Below are 16,081 nucleotides of genomic sequence, written 5' to 3'. Positions count from 1 at the left end.
TAAGCCTCACCGACTCTGTGTCCCCTGCTCATACTTAAATGTAAAGGGGCAGATTTATGTTAACTGGCGCATCCCCAGGGATGCACCAGTTAACGTGCACCGCTGCTCTGCCACCCATGGTGTGCCGCATTTACAATGCGGAGCACCATGGGGCAAAAACAGCACAGATGCGTCACGCATCTGTACCGCAAAAGCGGCGCATTGCAGGAATCACGTCGCAAGCGCGACATGACTACTGCAATGCACAGGGGCAAGCCACACATTGCATGGTGCATCACTCCTTATGCCTGTTTCAAACAGGCGTAAGGATTTGATTCAGCAATGCCATAAAGCTGACTCAGTGAAATCTTGTAAATTTCACTGTGTTAGTTTTACAGGGCTTTCATGCAAGTGAACGCCCACCCTGCAACAAAACGCCCACATGAAACCTGACGCAGGTTTCATGTGGCGCAGGACTTTACAGCGTGACGCATCTGCCTAGATGCATCAAGTGTTAAATATGTCGCAACATAGCGCATCTTTTGCGCCGCTGCTGCGTCACAAAAGTGACGCAACGGCGGCGCAAAAGAGGCGCACGGCCATCATAAATCTGCCCCTAACATTTTAAATGATTGGTTCAGGATGCTGATAAGGTGTGGCCTATCCACAGGTTTGTTTGAGGTGAGGCCTACTCAGGGTTGCAGATGAAATTTAGGCTTGTTGAAGAGTACAGAGGACATAATACATGTGCAGGCCTACCAATGAAGTGAGTCATGTCCACTGCACTCTTGAACAAAGGCCAGACCTCCTCTGTCTCCCTGGACAGGCCTAAACCTCATCTGCACAATGTGATTCGTAATGTTAGGAAACACAGGTGATGTAATTGAAAAACTTGCACATTTTTTTGCTCATTTCACAATCACATCACCTATGTTTCCTTTGCTTAGGTATCTCATTGTGCAGATGTAGTCTAGCATATCAAAGAGTACGCAGAAGATGAGCACTGTATGCAACAACTTTGACACTTACAGAAGCCTCAGCTTCTCCATGCCCCCTACACAGTCCTAAATATATACATTTTAAGCTGACGGTATCTTGTTGCAGATGAAGTGAGGCCTATCTTGCAACATGGTGCATCTTTTGCACCGCTGCTGCGTCACAAAAGTGACGCAACGGCGGTGCAAAAGAGGCGCACGGCCATCATAAATCTGCCCCTAACATTTTAAATGATTGATTCAGGATGCCGATAAGGTGTGGCCTATCCAGAGGTTGTTTGAGGTGAGGCCTACTCAGGGTTGCAGATGAAATTTAGGCTTGTATAAGAGTACAGAGGAGATAATACATGTGCAGGCCTACCAACGAAGTGAGTCATGTCCACTGCACTCTTGAACAAAGGCCAGACCTCCTCTGTCTCCCTGGACAGGCCTAAACCTCATCTGCACAATGTGATTTGTAATGTTAGGAAACACAGGTGATATAATTGAAAAACGTGCAAATATTTTTGCTCATTTCACAATCACATCACCTGTATTTCCTCAGCTTAGGTATCTCATTGTGCAGATGTAGTCTAGCATATCCAAGAGTACGCAGAAGATGAGGACTGTATGCAACAGAGCAATGTACATTACTCACCTCCCTTGACACTTACAGAAGCCTCAGTTTCTCCATGCCTCCTACACAGTTCTAAATGTATATCATTATCATCATAGTGACTATGAAACTCTAGCAGTACATATTGTGAAACCTAAATGTCTTAAAGTAACAATTTTTTAACCGACAAACAAGTAAATTATTCTCCCAGATTGATGGTGAGAAGTGATATATTTATTTAAAGAAGCAGACACCTTTTTGTCATTGTCATAAATGTAAAAACCATTCCTTTTCTTTATGAACCATTTTCATGTCATAATTTGAAAACACAGCACAACTCCTATGTACAAGTACACCCTGTCAGTACTTAAATTTGCCAAGCACACATGCGGGCGTATTTACAAGAGCCTTGCACCACGGAGAAATGACTTAAATTTACCAAGCACTCATGAGGGCTTCTTTACAAGGACCTTGCACCTCCTTTAAAGTCACTTTTAACGTGGGGAAAATGACGTGAATGTGGCTCATAACTCTTGGTAAATTTGCCCCCATGTTGACTATGAAACTCTTGCAGAACATATTGTGAAACCTTAATGACTTCAAGAAACGTGTTTTTAAACCGGCAAACAAGGAAATTATTCTCCCATATTCATGGTGGAAAGTGAAATATTTATTTAAAGAAGCAGACACCATTTTGACCTTCTCATAAATGTAAAAAGCATTTCTTTTTTATTAAAAAACGATTTTCTGGTCATAATTTGAAAACACAACACAGCTCCTATGTACAAGCACACCCTGTCAGTACTTAAATTTGCCAAGCACACATGGGGGCGTATTTACAAGGACCTTGCACCACGGGGAAATGACTTAAATTTGCAAAGCACTCATGAGGGCGTATTTACAAGGACCTTGCACCACCTTTAAAGTCACTTTTAACGTGGGGAAAATAACGTGAACGTGGCTCAAAGGCCTTGTAAATATGGTCCATGCTGACTATAAAACTCTATCAGTACATATCAAGTAACCTAAATGATTTCAAGAAACGTTCTTAAACACATCAAGTAAGCAAATTATTCACCCAGATTCATGGTGAAGTGACTTAAAATGCCCTAACACACATGAGGGCATATTTTACAAGGACCTTGCACCACTTTTGCGTCACTTTTAACATAGGGAAAATAACATGAAAGTGGCTCAAACATGAGAGTGTATTTACAAGGCCCTTTCATCACTTTAGCGTCACCTTTAACATAGGGAAAATAAGTTGAAAGTGGCTCAAAGTCCTTCTAAATATTACCCATGCTGGCTATGAAACTCTAGCAGCACATATCAAGAAACCTAATTGACTTCTAGAAACGTTTTTAAACATATCAAGTAAGCAAATTATTCACCCAGATTAATTGGGAAGTGACTTAAAATGCCCTAACACACATGAAAGTGTTTTTTTAAGGCCCTTGCACCACTTTTGCGTCACTTTTAACATGGCTATGAAACTCAAAGAAACTAAATCTATTTGTAAAACACTTGACACAAAGCAACATTTTAAATACACAACTTTCTTCATAATTTTCTCCCTAAAGCTTACTATTCTCTATCTAAATTAAATGAATCTTTTCTCACCTTAGCAAATACTTTTTGAGTTTCAAAACAGTCTCAGACACACACCAATTTTTCTTTAGCAGAGCAAAGGGTATGCACTCCAGAGGCTGCAACCAACAAAGGCACAGAAATGCTGTAATTCATCACACATATCTCTCATGTCACCCAATCAAAACTCTTCCCTCAATTTTTTCAAATCAACACCCTTCCCCCCTCTGCCCTTTCTGCCTTTTTTCCATAGCAACCACCTCCTGAAAGACCTGTCATGTTTACAAGTTCACACAACAATGTTTCAATTGAACTCTGAACTCTCAGTACACCTGCGTATCCAGTGCAATCTTTCATAAAATGATTTTTTCTTGACCATTCAAATTACATCTTTCAAAGAACTCATCCATGCACCCTAACTTTCTGTTTTCAGCAATCAAAATCCACCAATCACTGCTACTGAATCATTAGCACAGAAACTCCACAGTTTTTTTCATTACAAACTTACTACTGTTTCAACTGCCATTTCATTCCCACACTTCATCTGACTGCAGCAGAACCTCCTCTCACCATGTTTTCTGTCTGGATTGTTGGACATAGTTACATCCACTGGGCTCAAAGGTATGCTGATAACAGAAATGTACACAACCTCAATTTACAAAATGTGGAAATCAACTGGATTGGTCACAGAGGATTAAGATGTCACCAATTGATACTATTGGTGAAAACCTTTTTGCATTTGTCAAAACCTGACCTGTTAATTGTGCACTGTGGAGGAAATGACTTGGGCACTTTGACTGGGGTAGGTCTGGAAATGCTTTTAAAGAACACCTTTGAGCAATTAATGGCACTTTTTCCTCAAACTGCCTTGGTATATTCAAATATATGCCAAAGACAGAAATGGAGGTGGTCCAACCAATTTTGTCCACAAATTGAGAAATCGAGGAAGCATGTAAATAAGTCTGTTTCAGCTTACATGAGAGACCATGGAATGGGCTCCATCATTTGTTCATGGGTACCTTAGCGATTGATGGTGCGACCCAATTGAGTAAGGGCGATGGATGGGTCTCATTGATCAAGAGTAAGCATGGGCGGATTTTGCGGATTCGCAATCCGCGAATTTGCGGATTTGCGTATTCGCGGATTGCGAAAATACGCGAAATCCGCGAATTCTCGCGGATTTGCGTATTTTTTGGGGGTGTGTGTGTTCGCACGGGTTTCTGCAAGTTCGCGAGGGTTTTGTACAATTTCGCAAATTGCGAACTTACTTGTCGGGTCGCCAGTTTTGCGAACTTGTTGTTTCTACGTGCCCAGCCTGTTTGCTAAGATTTCTTCATCACTGCCACCCTCTGTCACCACTGGCACTCTCTTTGGTCACCCATGCCACCCTCTGGCTCACCCATGTCACCCTCTGTGTCATCACATCACCCTCTAGTTCACCAGTGTACATTATTGGGGCAAAGCAAAGCACTGCCATCCTCTGTCAACACTGGCACTCTGGTTCACCCATGCCACCCTCTGGCTGGCACACCCATGCCACCCTCAGTGTCATCACAACACCCTCGGATTGACCACTGAGTGAACAAACACCTGCTAAGTGCTTTAAGTTTTGCAAACAACAACACCTGCCCTGCCCCAACTGACATTAATGAAGGCTGGCACCTGCTTGTCTGCTCCCTTTCCTTTTTGTTGCAAATGCAATGTAAATAATTTTTTTTAACAGGATGCAATGGCATACTTGTAACTATTCTGTGACTGTCAGAGCAGGGTCACACAATAGTTGCAAGTAGGCAACCGGATTCTGGAGGGCCCCTTCAGGAAGCACTACAGGTAAATGGTTACAAATGATGAGCTCGAACTTTTGCACCTGCTCGTTCGTTTTGCTTTTGCAAAACTCGTTTTTCGGTAATTTCGCCCTATTCGCGGGGCGCGTCGTAGTGCGAACTGGCCCGTGGAGGCCGCAAACTCGTGCGAGTTACCTCAAGGTTGAGTATGGGCGCCGCCATTTTGTTTGCGTGACGTATTTCCGTTTCCGCCCGCTATGTGTAATCTCGCGCGACTCGCGCCTTGCGAATACAAGTTCGCACGAGTTCGCGAGAGAAATCGCGTGCGAACTTACGTACGCGCACGTGATCGGGCCGCCATCTTGTTTTTCATTCATTCCTATGTGTCTGGGTATGGTGTTTCTATCCTCTGTATATCTCTGCCATCCTTTGCTTGTTTTAATATTTTGTTGATCTATTTAACTTATTTTCTATCCCTCTATTTTTCTAGATCTATATTTTTGTGTTTTAGGCTACTTTTGTTTACTTTTGAACTACTTTTTTAAACTTTTATTTCCTTCTTCCCTACTCTTATTCTTTTTCATTTTTTCTCTTCTTTACTGCTAACACCTGCCCAGAACATGGTCAAGACAGCTGTCAAGCTGCCCAAGACGGGCACCGCAGCCCGTGCCCGGCTCCCGTGTGGTCGCTTGAGGGCGGAAATGGTGGTGCCCCGGGAGATCTTCAGCCCTGAGGAGGTGGGCGCACTTGTTTTTTATGTGCAGCGCCGTCTCCCCAGGACCATCGCGGCAGGCGGCAGGATCGCTGCTGGTTACACCAACAGCCAGGAGCGACGGAAGCGGTGGGGGCAGGTGTGCCGGGCCCTTTTTAAGATCACGGGGGTCCAGCGCACCTACAATCAAGTCACCCACCGCTGGACCGACATCCTGGACCGAGAGCGTGACCTGCTAGACGTGCTGGGAGTGGAGGTCCCCGGGCTTGGTGAGTAGTAGTAGCAATTTTTTCATTACTCACTACTCTGTTTTTTCTCCTGCTCTATGTGGCTGTGTTATATTGCAAATGTTTGCTTTAACTTTTTTACAAAGAGCAATAATGCTGCTGGTGATTACATTGATAGGAGAGGTAAATTACTATTTCAAAATCTTCTGTGCATTTCAGGTGCACTGTTCTCCTTCTCTGTGCCGGTGCCACTGCTTATTTGTTTTCTATTTTGTGTTCATTTAATTGGGCTGAGTAATGTATGAGTGTATTTTACAGAACTGCGTAATGCTAGACACAAAGGGGCAGATTTACAAGCCCCTTGTTCCACGTTTACACTGCCTTACCTGACGCACAGCGACGTAAACGTGGTGCATCCCTGCGAGTCATGTACAACGTGATGCATCTAAGGAGATGCGCCACGTGAAGGCCTGGACCTGCGCCACAATGGGTGCGTTCCCACGCAGAGGGGGGGTGGAGGGTGGGGGGTGCCGGTCAGGCAGATGTGTGCCTCGCAAAAGTGCCTGCGTGAAATCTACAAGATTTAACGCAGGCACTTCCGCGACGCTGCTATGTCAATTCTTTATGCCTGCTTGCTTGAAGCAAGCGTAAGGACTGAAGCGGTATGTTGAGTATTATTGGGCAGCCCTGAGCACTGCTATAGTTGCATCGCGCCCGCGACGCGACTCTAGAGATGCGCCCCTATTTCGTCACGAGATGCGTCACGCATCTGCCTACCCTTGCGCCAGGGTTTGCCGCATTGTAATAGCGGCGCATCTGCCGTGACGCAAGGTTAGTTTTGCGTTACGCATTTGTTCTGGTGCACATCTGGAGGTGTCCAGCTCAGAACTCGTAAGTATGCCCCTAAGTGTCAGATTAGCAATTACCTGCGCATCCCTGCAAAGTGTGCGGCACGCCAGCACCACCCATGATGCGCCGTATTTACAATGCGGCACACCATGGTCCCAAAACGTCACCGAAGCGTTACGCATCGGTGCCGTAAAGGCGGCTCATTGATGGAGTTGCGTTGCAACGATGGCGCAGCTCCAGCAATGCTGCGTCAAGCCGTAAGTCTGCTTCATGCAGGCGCAGGGTTTCAGTGACGCATCATTGTCCTAAATGACTGATTGAAATTTTATATATTCCCCATAACCACTTTTAGCATGCGTTCCTGCGCAGGAACGCCCTCCCTTGCGATGGAATGCTCCCTAATGGCGCAGGGTTTTAGAATGGGATGCATCTCCCATATGCGTCACGTTGTTAATATACGCCACACCATGGCGCCTCTCTTGTTGTGGCGCTGCGTCACAAAATTGACGGAAGAATGGAGCAAAAGAGCTGCAAGGGGCTTGTAAATCTGCCCCTAGAGTAGAGGCTCAGGTGCAGTCCTTCCTTTGTAGCCCTCTTTTTGGATGAAATAGTAGGTTCTTGTTGTTTCTAAATGTTTGATTTGGTTGACAAGGACATCGGCAAGCAGCAATCATCAATGTTTTCTGTTATTTCTTTCATGTTGTACGTCAGGTCCGCCCAGGGGCAAGCGGACCGAAAAATCTGATGCAGCAGTGGCTCCAAAGGAGGAGGATGCAGGCCAGGGCGGCGAGTGCTCCTTTGCTGGCCCCAGTAAGTTTTCATTTAAATATAGAGGACCTATTGTTGTCCAAGCATTCCTAATTTAATTGTTTCGAAATAGTGTTTAGATAGGAGCAAAATCAATAATCCTACTGTTGCAGGGACAATTCTCCACAAACCGAACTATGGACACCAAAGACCAGAGTAATAATATTTCAGAGTGGCGTGTTTGGCACACTGTATAAATAAACCTGGTAGTGTCAGCAGCACAGACTCCTCCTTGCAAAAATTGCAAAACTTTTCGCTCAGTCACTCTAGTCTGGACTCTCTGGAGGACTAAAAACCACAGAGTCAATTCAAGTTTAAAAGCTTTATTAAAAGTTTAAGTAAACACATATATTAAAATAAAGTTAGTTGGAAATGGAAAAGTGCTTGGTGCTGAGTTGATGAGTACTGGATTGGTACACATTTCTTGTGGTCGAGCCGAGCTTTCACCTGGTTTGAAGTTGATGTTCCTCTTGTCCTTAGAAGTCCAGTTTCTGTCTGTTCAGAGAAAAATAGTGTGTGTTAAAATTAAGCAAGCATTCAACAATTGTGACAAAAAAATGAAGCAAGACAACAGCTTTCCCTGGAAGGAGGGACATTTTTACTTTAGACTAGAGTAGACAGTCAATTAATTTTTCTGTTGTTTTCACATTTTTTCATTCATAGACCAAATACTAGTGGAGTGGTGTAATCTAACATTCTTAAATCTACTTTGTAGGTGGAACATCTGGTGGCGGGGCCAGCTCGGATGTGGTGGTCATCATTGACTCGGAGTCCGAGGGTCAATCTGGGGAGGAGGCGGCGCTAGAGGAGTCGGACCAAGAGCAAGAAGTACAGACTGTGAGGAAGGAGACGGTGGCGGTGGCGAGTACAGGTAAGCTGGATCATGGAGGTACTATCTGACTCTTAGATAGGATATGATGTGTATTCAGTGGTGGCCCAGTGACAAATTACAATATGGTAATTACAGCAGGCTGGGACCGACAGACAGATAGAGGCAGAGACAGAGAGAGAGGAAGACAGAAGGAGAGAGAGAGAGGGAGGGAGCCAGAGGGAGGGTGAGGGAGGGAGACAGAGAGAGAGAGACAGCGAGGTAGAGGGAGACAAAGGGAGACAGAAAGAGGGAGACAGAGAGAGAGAGAGAGAGAGAGAGAGGGAGGGAAACAGACATATCGCCTGGGCCTGGTGCAGATGATATGGTTGCTGGTGTGGTTAACGGCTCAGAGGAAAAATCACTCACTTCTGCCAGATCTCTTTCATATGAAAGAGCACCAAACCAAGGATACAAGTGAGTTGTGGGAAGGGAAATGGTGATTCAAGCGCCCCTCCCTGCGGACGCCCATGATACTGGCCTGAATAGTTTTGTACTGCCCTGGCTAGTTGCTAGTTGTACTGTGACACAACTTCCTGCTGAATCATTTTGTGTTAATCATATTCTTAAAGAGCATTGGTTACAGATTATGTCTTTCTTTCTTCATATAGTTGGCAATACTAAAACCTCCAAACCAACGAGGAGTATGCTGGCTGTACTGGCCCGGCAACGGAGCCTGGAATCAACTGTTGCCGAATATCGGCGACTGGTGGAACTGGAGGGGGACGACACGCACTCCCGTGCATCAAACCTAACATCATCTACATCCTCCTCTGTTACCCCACGTTCTGCCGGTAAGCACAGTGCTCCAGCGAACCGGAGCCGTGCCGGAAGACGCCACCGCCGAGCAGCAAAAGCTGCACCTCGCAGCACTGTTAAAGGTCGCTTGCGCCGTGCACTCCGCAGAGTGTCCGACCTAGAGGCGGAGGTCCAGAAATGGCACAAATATCAGAATGTGGTGGAGGGCCTCCGCCTAGATCAAGCCATCCTCCAAGAAAAGTATGATGCCCTGGCCCTAAAGCATGATGCCCTGGAGGCCAAACTTAACAGCTTGCATCCCTAGAGTGTCCCTTGCCCCTTTTTTTGAGACTTTTGGGGGGTGGGAATTGGGAGTTGGGTTTTTTGGGGACTTTTGAGGACTATTTATTTGTTGGGGTTAGGGAGGGTCTTGCGGGAGATTATTTTGTTAGGGATATAAATATACTTTTTCAAACTTTATCTGAGCATACCTGTTTTTTTACTACTTTTGAGCTGGGTGGGTGGTGGTTTTGCAGTAATTTCATTTAACTGAACACTGTCATCGTGTTGGTTCACGTGCAATAGGCCAAATGTTTTCCAAAGTAAATGCCTGTCACAGAGTTTGATAATTCTTGAGCCCTAGGACTTTGCTGCTAGTACCACTGTCACTCTCTCGCCTCTCCGAATACTCCATTATACTACCTCCCATCCAAACGCTTATCTTACCTGTAATTTGTGTTTGAGGGCTGGCTCCACCTGGAATTCACAGAGTCCTAAAGCGTTCTGCAGCAGGGCCACAACTGGAGTTTCCCGGCGTGGATTTTCTGCAAATCAAAAGCAATCAACATTAGAAATGTGGCAGCGGTGCTCACACAACCCTAAAACCTAGAAGCCCCACAGACAGCACCCCTGAGACAGGCAAGCGAGCAATAATAACGCCTACACGTTCACGTGCAATAGGCCAAATGTTTTCCTAAGTAAATGCCTGTCACAGAGTTTGATAATTCTTGAGCCCTAGGACTTTGCTGCTAGTACCACTGTCACTCTCTCGCCTCTCCGAATACTCCATTATACTACCTCCCATCCAAACGCTTATCTTACCTGTAATTTGTGTTTGAGGGCTGGCTCCACCTGGAATTCACAGAGTCCCACTCCTAAAGCGTTCTGCAGCAGGGCCACAACTGGAGTTTCCCGGCGTGGATTTTCTGCAAATCAAAAGCAATCAACATTAGAAATGTGGCAGCGGTGCTCACACAACCCTAAAACCTAGAAGCCCCACAGACAGCACCCCTGAGACAGGCAAGCGAGCAATAATAACGCCTACACGTTCACGTGCAATAGGCCAAATGTTTTCCTAAGTAAATGCCTGTCACAGAGTTTGATAATTCTTGAGCCCTAGGACTTTGCTGCTAGTACCACTGTCACTCTCTCGCCTCTCCGAATACTCCATTATACTACCTCCCATCCAAACGCTTATCTTACCTGTAATTTGTGTTTGAGGGCTGGCTCCACCTGGAATTCACAGAGTCCTAAAGCGTTCTGCAGCAGGGCCACGACTGGAGTTTCCCGGCGTGGATTTTCTGCAAATCAAAAGCAATCAACATTAGAAATGTGGCAGCGGTGCTCACACAACCCTAAAACCTAGAAGCCCCACAGACAGCACCCCTGAGACAGGCAAGCGAGCAATAATAACGCCTACACGTTCACGTGCAATAGGCCAAATGTTTTCCTAAGTAAATGCCTGTCACAGAGTTTGATAATTCTTGAGCCCTAGGACTTTGCTGCTAGTACCACTGTCACTCTCTCGCCTCTCCGAATACTCCATTATACTACCTCCCATCCAAACGCTTATCTTACCTGTAATTTGTGTTTGAGGGCTGGCTCCACCTGGAATTCACAGTGGGGGACTCATCAACGTTAAGTAAGTTTCTTCATTGTGCAGAATCCAGGCATCAGCATTATGGGTAATGGATAGGGTGAGTCTGGAGGAGGAGGAGGACTCAGGATAGACGACCAGGACTGAGTTCTTGTCAACTAACTGTTGTGAACCTGAGGAATGCTGCGGCATCAAAATCAAGACAGTTCTGTTGCTGGGCTTGTTGTTTTATTGGTTGATTACAGTTTTGTTGGGAATGTGATGAAGCACTTGCTAAAGAAAGACAGACACACAGGAATAAAAGTGAATAAGGAGGACTATTTACAATTAATGAATGATTGAGTCATTTTCAGAACTCGCTGTCAGGGAAGCAGAACTCGTCCTCATACTCTGCTAAATCATCAGTCGGGGTTACTTCTGGTAACTGAGGAGAACTTTCCTCAGGTAGGGCGGTGTCCTCTTCTTCCTGCGTGCATTCTCGTACTCTGTAATCTGGTGGTATGAAGTGCTGGTTCATCTTTATCAAGGTGAGCCGCTCCACATTTGCGGGCAAGAGGCGGGACCTTTTGGAAGTCACAATGCCACCAGCAGAACTAAAAACACGTTCTGAGGACACGCTTGCGAGTGGGCAAGACAAGTAATTGATAGCCAGGTTGGTGAGCTCTCGACATATTTTTCTTTTCCCATGCCAATACGCCAATGGGTCCTCAGTAATATTGACCTCTGTTGAGTCATCCAGATAGGCCTGCACCATTGAAAGAATGTCCTCCCGGATTCCTGTACTTTGCACTTCTGTGTCTTTTCTAGGACCAGGAAACCCTAGCTGAGTTAGCCAACTCGCTTCTGACATATCGCATGCGCCTGGTGCAGATGATACGGTTGCTGGTGTGGTTAACGGCTCAGAGGGAAAGTCACTCACTTCTGCCACAGGCACAGATGCAGAAGGGCTTTTTTGGGACGCCTGATGGCCTGCTGATTCACTAGTAGTACTGTCTTCTCCTACAGTTTCCTTCCGCTCTCTTTCAAAACGAATGGCTGACTGAGCTAGCCAACCTTTGTACTCTGTAACATCCGATGTTTCAAAAGGAATTATTACTTTGCCAAACAATGGCTTTTTGTAACGTGGATCCAGAATAGTAGCACAAATGTAGTGCTGTTGTTTCTTGATATTTACAAGCCGTTCATTGCTAACTAGGCGTTGTAATAATCTCTGCGCCAACTCATGTGCTTCGTTCTTTCCAACGTCCTCTAATTGTGAAGACACCACCTTGACTTGGTGCTCGAGCTTCAGCAACAGTGGGATAGCTTTGCTCAAAGAACAGTCCTCCCTGCTGACGTCACGCGTGAAGACCTCAAAAGGCCGAAGCATGTCTGTCAGGCTTTTAACTAGCTGCCATTGCTCCACCGCTAGCATCATTTCTGTCGTATCACCACCCAGGTTGTAGAAATACTCATTGACTACTGGAAACAGCTCATGCAGACGCTCAAGCATGTAGAAGGTTGAGTTCCAACGTGTTGCCACCTCCTGGATAAGTGCTTTCACTGGCATTCTACGTTCATTTTGCTTGCGCCTCAGCTCCTTCCGGGCCTTAAAAGAATGGTTGAAATGTGTGCATATTCTTCTGCAGATGGTCAGTGTTTTGTCGACTGCAAGTTCTTTTTTCAAAAAATTTTGCACAACAAGGTTGATACAGTGCGCCAAACACGGCACTCTGAAATAGAAACCGTCCGCCATGGCCTTAACTACATTACTGCCATTATCTGTAGAAACATAACCAACCTTGCAATGTCTTGGGCGCAGCCATTGCAAGACCTTTTTGTTAAAGTCAGCCAAAATGTTGACTGCAGTATGACTTTTCTCCATGCCAAACATGGCTAATGTTGCATGTTTACGAGCACCCTTAAAAATCTCGATCAAGTCACCACCTGCATTTATCTGTTTTATAACCCCTGAAAAAGAGACCCAGTGTGCAGTGATGCACATGTAATCAAGGGCTTGGCAACTGGTCCACATGTCTGTTGTCAGGTGTATAGTGTGAACAGCACTCTTCTGCAAAGCTGCCCCCACCAACTCAAGCACCTCTTTGTGTAGTGCTGGAACAGCAACCCTGGCAAAATAGTACCGGCTAGGAACCTTCCATTTAGGGGCCAATGTTGCCACGAGTTCAAGGAAACCCACACCTTCGACAAACGAAAAAGGGAGAAGGTCCACCGCTAGCATTTTTGCCAGCTTAGTGTTATAGAGGTGTACAGTTGGGTGGTTGCGTTGAAATTGCGCATCTGAGGAGAACATGGCTGAAATGGTGCGCTGGACAAATTTACGGGATGATGCTGATGCCTTCTTCGACCCACTTCTGATCAGTGTTGACATTTTCCGCATTGGTGTGTCTCCCAGACTCTCAGTGTGCCTGCTATGTGTTACGGAGGGTGTGGTGCTGCCAGGGGTACTGGGTGCAACCGGACACATGTCTGACGCTTCTTCTACCTCCCCATCATCTTCAGATGAAACACCTACTATGGGTATATTTTGGCCACTTGCCCTTTGGGATCGCTTTCCCTTGACGTTTGCTAGGTGCGGAAACCATTCGACAGCGTGCCTTCTTTCAAGATGACCTATCTGGCCTCCGGTTCCATAGTTGGTACCAGTCTTACCACGGCTAACGCTAGTCTTACAAATGCAACAAACGGCTATGTTATCATATTTTTCATGGACACTAAAAAAGTTCCAAACTGGGGACTGGAAACTTCTGGTTTTGCCGCACGAGGTGATACTGCTGCCAATGCCAGATGAAGCAGTGGTGGATGAGCCTTGCAGACATCTACTGGGTTGTGCAATTATTGCAGCAACCTTACTTGAGGGAGTCGAGCTGGATGGAGTCCCCCTCTGGGGAGAAAATATGGGAGCTGTAGGTTTTGTTGAACTTGTGGTACTACTTGACTGCGTTGGTGGTGCTACCAGTGGCACGTCGCCAGGGTCACGCTCAGCATGACGTCGGGATAGGGTGTAAATGTCTGTCTGCTGCATGGCCGGTGTGGCTGGACTGACATGTGTGATGAATAGATCATTGCTGTCATCCTCTTCAACAACATCAGAATGCACCACTTCATCAAGTCGGACGTTCGGATCCATAAGTATGAGCTTTCCGGGGCCCTTCCTTTTAACATGTGATACCTTTCGCAGCTCATGGTGTGCCTCCCTCTCAGACGTCAGAGATGGTTGCCAATCTAGATCCAGATCATCATCTGATGAAGCGGGGCTTGAAGAGGAACTTCTACACACCCTTCTTGATCTTTTCCTTGCTGGGGAGCTGGGAGAAAATGAATCATCAGGAGGAGTGGCTTCGTCTTCCTGACATGATACCCCGGCTCCAAAGTCAATTTCCTCCTGTGCCCCTACTTCTGGAAGAAAAACCATTGTGGGCACTTGCACCGCTCCATGCGCCGCTACATGGGCATCTTCTCTGACCTCTACTTGCAAGTCTCCATGGACCTCTCCTTCTCGGCCTTCTCCTTCTCGGCCTTCTCCTTCTCGGCCTTCTCCTTCTCGGCCTTCTCCTTCTCGGCTAGCTCCTTCTCGGCCTTCTCCTTCTCGGACAGCTCCTTCTCGGACAGCTCCTTCTCGGACAGCTCCTTCTCGGACAGCTCCTTCTCGGACAGCTCCTTCTCGGACAACTCCTTGCGCATGTACTTCTGCTTGTGCTAGTAGCCCATGCAGTTGTTGTTGCGGCTTTGGTTGTTGAATAGTACTTGTGAGATGAGTTACAACCTGTGTTGATGGTGTGCTGCTACTTTCTTGCGAGGAACCAACATCACTGGTCGTTGGTGATTCAACAACTAAACAGGCTACCTGTGCAGCACTCATGGTGGGCCTTTGTTTTTTTTGTTGTTGTTGCCCAAAAAATGTATTGGTTGAGCCACCAGTCTCCTTGGTAAGTGGTGCCACTTGCTTCTTCTTCTCCTTAGTAGAGACATCTTTATTGCAAGAGGACCTACGGGCACCTCTTTTTGGAGCCATCTTCTTCAGATGTCGGAACAACAGGCCGCAGCAGCACTTCTTCCTGGCACTGATGCTCAACGATGATGCGGAGTTTTGTGCACCTAAACGCAAACGAAGACAGAGGAACATCAGTAAATATAAATGTTGCACATGTAGCGCTTGAATAAACAGTTTGCAAGTAGGCATTTATGAATACACACGTGCACACTGCACACCACCACACAATATGGAAATTTCAAAATTAGGATTTGCTAAATTTTTGGGAAACAGGAATTTAACATTGATCCAAGAGAGCAAACACACAGAGGGTTGTACTTTCATGTACCCCTGACTCCGCCTGGGCACAATGGGTGAAAGCAAGGCACAATGGGTGCAGGCCTATGTCTCAAAGCTCACTGCCTGCCTTCAAAATGGCCGCTTGACCCCCCCATCCACATGGCCAGGACCATGCCTCAAAATGGCCACCACCAACATAGCCAGCACCCAACCCCTACTCCAAAAAGTCAAAAAACACAACACAAATCAAATCACCACAATCCAATGCCATCCATCCATTTTCAGAAGGCTTATGCTGCCTGCTGGTGGTTTTCAGGTGCAAAATTGCAATTTTTACAATTTCGCGAGTAGGAGATTGTTGCTTCACGGTGCGAACGTGGCAAAAACCCGCAAAAACCGCGAACAGACCGATTCTGGGCCCCCCTGGGCATAATGGATGACATCAGAGCACAGTGGGTGCAGGCCTATGGCACAAAGCACACAAACTGGCTTACAAATGGCCCCTAGACCCCCACCCACACGGGACCAGACAATAAAATGGCCCCCACCCACATAGCAAGCCCCCAACACCACCCCAAAAAGTCCTAAAACACTCAAAAATCAGCACAATCCAATGCCATCCATGCCCTGGCCAGAATCATGTTAAAAAAAAAAATCAACAAAACAGTTGTATCATGCATGCACCCATAAATAAGCCTGGTGGTTTTCTATTCATGTGCAGCAGAATTGTAATTTTTACAATTTCGCGAGTGCAAGATTGTTGCTGCGCGGGACACGAGCAGTGCGAACAC

The sequence above is a fragment of the Lissotriton helveticus genome, chromosome 1_2, assembly GCF_964261635.1.
Source record: "Lissotriton helveticus chromosome 1_2, aLisHel1.1, whole genome shotgun sequence".
NCBI lineage: Eukaryota > Metazoa > Chordata > Amphibia > Caudata > Salamandridae > Lissotriton > Lissotriton helveticus.
The sequence above is the reverse complement of the archived record's forward strand: the minus strand, read 5'-3'. Positions refer to the sequence as shown.